Source organism: Cydia strobilella, chromosome 13, assembly GCF_947568885.1.
Source record: "Cydia strobilella chromosome 13, ilCydStro3.1, whole genome shotgun sequence".
Classification (NCBI taxonomy): Eukaryota; Metazoa; Arthropoda; class Insecta; order Lepidoptera; family Tortricidae; genus Cydia; species Cydia strobilella.
In genome coordinates this window covers 15,258,254-15,264,268 of record NC_086053.1, presented here as the reverse complement: position 1 = coordinate 15,264,268, position 6,015 = coordinate 15,258,254, and the positions used below count along the sequence as shown (strand labels likewise).

Below are 6,015 nucleotides of genomic sequence, written 5' to 3'. Positions count from 1 at the left end.
ATACCGTCACGGATGAAGTGCCAAATATATACCTACGCATTCCTCAACGGGCAATAAGGTTTTGGCATACATATTTTTGCCACTTTTTCTATGTCGATATTTACTATGCTATACTATACTATATACTAAATTAATTTTGTATTAAGCAGAAATGTCTGCAAACGATGCTATTAAGTTTAGAAAAAAATTTAAAGTGGAAAAATTCACTGTCTTGGGTGGGACTTGAACCCACGACCACTGGATCACCAGTACTACAGTCTACCATCTGAGCCACCAAGACCGTACCCAATACGTTAGAAAACTTACGTGAACTGTAGAGGGCAGCAATTGCTTTGGCGTGAATATCAATGTATAGTTTATACTTCCGATTCAGGCCACTAGATGGCAGACCCTCCAATGCGGTCCCTGTTGACATATAGTAACTATTCGAACCACTAAAAGTACGTCGTTATTTATTTATATTATTGTAATGAACTGGCTTATACCGAGCTAGGTCGTACATTTAAATTCGAGCGGCGGGAGCTCTTTGAAATGCAAAAACCACCACTCGTCGGGACAGTAATGTAAATAAAACAACTTTCATTTTATTTTAAATATTTTTTTCTACTCCCGTACTTTTATTTGTCAAGACAGGTCTAGTATATTCCCCAATTTGTACACGGAGTATCTTTTTGGCACTTTTCTTTCTTTCTTTTCTTGATGGAGGGCGGTGTTGCCCGTAGCCAATGTCACGTAAAAGGGTAGGAACAAAATAAATGCTCTTAGAGCACGACGCTGTTCGGTGGTTGTTGTAGTTGTCTCGTAAAACCGATAGCTGGATTTTACGAGAAGCACGTGGACTACCGGCCGTTGATTCCAAAATGGTGGTTAAACACGCTTTGAGATTAATTCTCCATTCACTGCACACTACCACATTAGATTATTGTATAATAAAGCTATCGATATTACACTTTATTTGTATTTGTATTTGCGTATGGTAATTCAGGTTACAATAAACAATATTAATGAGCAAAAAACAAAGGAATTAATCACGAGGCTACTATCAAGATGGCGTTCGAACCGGAAGTCCCTTTGGCACTTTTCCATACTTCGTGTAATGACCACATAAAAAATATTGTATGAAATACATTGTTGCCAACCTTATTTTAAATGTCATCTCTGACAAATAAGTGAACCATAGACATGTTTTTAGGGTTTTAGGGGAACGTAGTTGGGTGAGTAAAAGGTACCGTTGTCGGGTTATCGTAAACTGATTTATTACACATAATCAAGTGTTTTTATACATCCTAATCTACGGCGGTACAGACCTTATCTTAACCGAATCAGCGCGTGCTCAAACCTATACTAAGTTATCGACACGCGCCGATAATATTTTGCTGACCGCCATAAGGGTTCCGTACCCAAAGGGTAAAAACGGGACCCTATTACTAAGACTACGCTGTCCGTCTGTTTGTTACGAGGTTGTATCTCATGAACCGTGATAGCTAGACAGTAGAAATTTTCACAGATGATGTATTACTGTTACCGCTAAAACAACAAATGCTAAAAAGTACGGAATCCTCGGTGGGCGAGTCCGACTCGCACTTGGCCGGTTTTTTATTAATTTTTGTTTTTAATCCGATTTAAATAAGTATACTATTTAAAATAGGTAGAAGTCCACTAGATGATATGAAAAATATTTAGTATATTTACAATTTTATTTTAAAGTAAATACTCTTTCTAAGACCAAGCGTCTTAACTGTTTCGTCTTCGCCTCAAATTATTAAGCATTTATGTTCGACACAATAATTATTGTTGAGAATAAATAAGGAGGGAAGAATTATTTCAAGACTGAGCGCCTGATAATAGATTAATCGCAATAAGTTGTGTTGTGGGTGTTGTGATGTGTGTTCAAACCCTGAATCATATATTTGAAAGCCACACACCACTACCAACGCTCGTTCACATTTAATCATGATTCCACACAAATCTAAACCCCAAAGCCTCAGGGGGCTACCCTAACACCTAACTCCAATCGAATATACCTGTCTCTATCGCTCTTGCTTTAGAGTAATAAGGATGCAGATAGATTATTTTCTAATTTCGATTTTCGCGGTAACTTTCGTGAATTGAGCATACGAGGGGCAGTTTTTATTTTGATTTCGTGTGTTTATCGTCAGATTACGATAAAATTTAGTGAACAGCGGTGGCAGCATGGTTCCATTTTTATCGCCTGGCACTATGCCTGTCACTTTCGCACTTACATACTTGGTAGAACGTGACAGGCTTGGCTGACAGGTTATAAAAATGCGACCGTGCTACGGCCGCAGGTAGAGTAGTAGAGTAGGCTATATAAGGGCGCACGGATGCGGAGGTTGCGAGTTCAAATCCTGCCGGACGAGTAACTTTTTCCATTTTTTCCTTTAATATAAAATTTGGAGTATCGCTCGCAGACGTATCTGCATGTTAAAAAAATTGATTTTATATAAGGGCACACATTATGTCCCAAAAAAAGTGTACATTTTTTACTGAATTTCTACAAAATGACATACTTTTAGTTTTACGTAGTAGTATTTATTGTAAAAAACACATATTAAATAAAAGTAACATACAATTTTTGTCCCGTATTTGGATTTTGTGTTTAAGTATTCCGCCCGCTCTTCAAACATCCCAAATTTTATCAAATTCTGACGGAAAAAAAATCAGCCGACAAATGCAACAATAACACTTCGATTGTAAAAAGGGTGCGCAGTTTTCCGCCGACCCTCGCGATACAATGCTGTAAATTGTAAAAAGGGCCCCGTGGCCAATTTTTGGGGTATTCGACAATCAATTCTTTCCACGCAAACATCCCTCGCTGTGGTGCTTATAGTTTAGTGTACGATCGCGTGATTGGCAACTAGCAATGTGCAAATTGCAGGACATTATACCTATTAGACCTGTTATTAAAAAAGACTGTATAAGATACATGAATTCAATGAAATGTAAATATTACAAATTATGTCATGCATGCACCTTAGTTCAATAATTTCCCGACTAGTCGCACTTGTTAGTAGTACAGATATTGTGTACGATGTATATTTTAAATGTATCTATTACCATGTGTTGATGAATAAACTATTATCTATCTATCTATCTATCTATCTATCTATCTATCTATCTATCTATCTATCTATCATTCTCAAAAAACCGGCCGACCGAGGGTTCCGTACTTTTTAGTATTTGTTGTTATAGCGGCAAAAGAAATACATCATCTGTGAAAATTTCAACTGTCTAGCTATCACGGCTCATGAGATTACAGCCTGGTGACAGACAGACGGACAGCGAAGTCTTAGTAATAGGGTCCCGTTTTTACCCTTTGGGTACGGAACTCTAAAAATGGAAGGCTAATCAAAAGCTACAGCTTCGCTGCCCTCAGGTCCTGGTCGCGAAAACACACAAACAATCAAAATGTATACAGACAGGTACACAGACAGCCCCAATTTGTACCAGAATCTAATGACAAGAAATATTTCGGTGGACCCTCGGATTATAAGGCTACAGGGCCTCCTGCCCTCGGGACGCGACCGCCATATCACACAAACAATCAAACACACACACCAAACACATTGTACCAAAAACTGACGACTTAATAAATTTTGCGGCGGGCTAATAGCATACAGGGCCTCCTGAAAGAACACAAACAATCAAAAATATACACGCACAGCTACTTGTACCAGAATCTAATGACGTTAGAAATCTTGCGGCGGGCCCTCGGATTATAAGGCTAGAGCCTTACTACCCTTGGGAACGTGGCCGCGAAAGGGTTCGGCAGCGGCGATTTATTTATATTACGGTAGTGACCATTTCATGATGATGGTACACAGGGCGGAAGTGTCCAAAACTTTATTTGCGACGTTTTCAACCAAAACGTACTACATTGTCGCCTGTCGATAAGGTTCATTTCAAATTGAAACTATATTGAAATAGCGCCTTATTGACAACATACAATAAGTACGGGGTTTTCAGAAAAAAATGTTCTATTTACTTTTTTCGAAATACCATGAACTTTTGGGTTATTTAGACTTAGAATCAAGAGTACTATTGAATGAGAAAAAAAAGGGTCCCAGTTTTTCATACACAATTTTTGATGTCAGTTGTTGCGTTACAAAACTAATTTTTTTGGCGACATTTTTTTTTCTGTTTAAATCGATAGTCCTCGTGATTCTGAGTTAGAAACAACCCGAAAGTTGATGGATTTTCAAAAAAAAGTTAATAATGCTCTAAGAACAAATTAAATAACATTCTTATGAAAATATTCCAGCCCCGGGCACTGGAGGCCTTGGTCATTTTTAGGGTTCCGTACCCAAAGGGTAAAAACGGGACCCTATTACTAAGACTCCGCTGTCCGTCTGTCCGTCTGTCACCAGGCTGTATCTCATGAACCGTGATAGCTAGACAGTTGAAATTTTCACAGATGATGTATTTCTGTTGCCGCTATAACAACAAATACTAAAAACAGAATAATATAAATATTTAAGTGGGGCTCCCATACAACAAACGTGATTTTTTTGCTGTTTTTTTCCGTAATGGTACGGAACCCTTTGTGCGCGAGTCCGACTCGCACTTGGCCGGTTTTTGTTTCCTTTGAATATGATATTTATTTCGTAAAAATGGTACACTAAATGGTGAATGTACAGTAAATGGTACACTTTTAAGTGAAAATGCCCAAGCCTGTTAGTTTATTTACAAAAGTTTCTCAATACATTGTATTGTAGTTACTGTAGGAGTACAGCAGTCACCGACTGTGCTAGCGAAAATAGACGCAAATTTTTTAAACGCATTCACACATAAAAATATGAAATTTTAAAAGTGGGTAAGCTTCAGAACCGGGTCTTCTTTGGCGCAGGTATCTTATTAACACAACTGCCTTGTTGCCAAACGCAAATAGTTACTAAAACTACTCATTTTATTACTATAATAAAGCAGTTTGGTTTGGTATTTTTGGTACTCAGAAGGAAGATAAAAACAATAAGTCGTCATGCAAAATCATTATCTCTTCAAATTGTAAACTACAAAGTAGTAAGCCAAGATTCCTTCGAAATTAGCTTCTCATCAGCTTTCCAAATATTATCTTCAAGTTCAAGATCGTTAACTCCAAACTCCTTAACTCAAAAACTATTCAACAATGCCGCACTGTGTTGAGGTTCCAATACAATTAAAGTTGGTCTGTAAGCCAGGGCCATTCTCAAGAGGTTCGTTTCGGCGTTGCAAATGCTTTACATTGCGGCCCTGCCAAACAAAAAAACTGAATTACATAAAATTATTAAAACACAATAATAGTTCAGCACCGAAACTAGACTCGAGTTTCGTATTAGGATAGTTTCCTATAAATGAGGTAAAATGAAATGTTTTACAGCTAAAGTGAAATTACAAGTGCATATTTTTTACTAAGAGGAGTAAACAAAAATAAATAAATCCTTAAAGTAAAAATTATAAACTAAATTAAAAACTATGTAGGTACATAAAACTACAACTAAAACTGTAAATAAAAAAACTGTCTTTTTGTCTTTTTTACCGTTTTTCAATAAATAAAGAAATTTGTACTAGAAGGGTCAAGAAAGGGACGTAATCATTGTACGTTATGACTACACAACCGGTAATCCTGTAATGAATGGAGCGCTGAGCCGCTGCCAATGTGGACTCGAGAGTTGATAACCCAGCGCGTAGACTTGCCGGTTTTGACCTTCCTAGACAGCAATGGTGCCGTTTGAACAGACTAAGAATTCGGGACAGGGCCGAATAACCTCTTGCACAAGTGTGCAAGAGGTAGTTGCATCGGCCTCTTCCTTAGATCTCATTTACCCAGTAGTAGACCAGTTATTAAAGGGCTATAGAATAGGAAGTGACCATAAGCACTTAAGATGCTCTAATTTCAGAATCCCCCATTATTTAGGAATCCGGTCAAGATCGTTAACTGATGAACCGTATCCTGCATTCCGCAAGTTTGCGTCTTGATTAATGTTTGATGTAGGGATAGTTAATCCGCAATTTATA

At 37.7% G+C, this 6,015-nt stretch overlaps 1 non-coding gene across 1 annotated transcript; it reads right to left on the bottom strand.

The window, feature by feature from the left end:
* Positions 1–207: 207 nt before the first annotated feature.
* Trnat-ggu (transfer RNA threonine (anticodon GGU)) lies at positions 208–280 on the bottom strand. Its single transcript has one exon. It is a non-coding gene; the product is annotated as a tRNA-Thr (tRNA).
* Between the last annotated feature and the right edge of the window lie 5,735 nt (positions 281–6,015).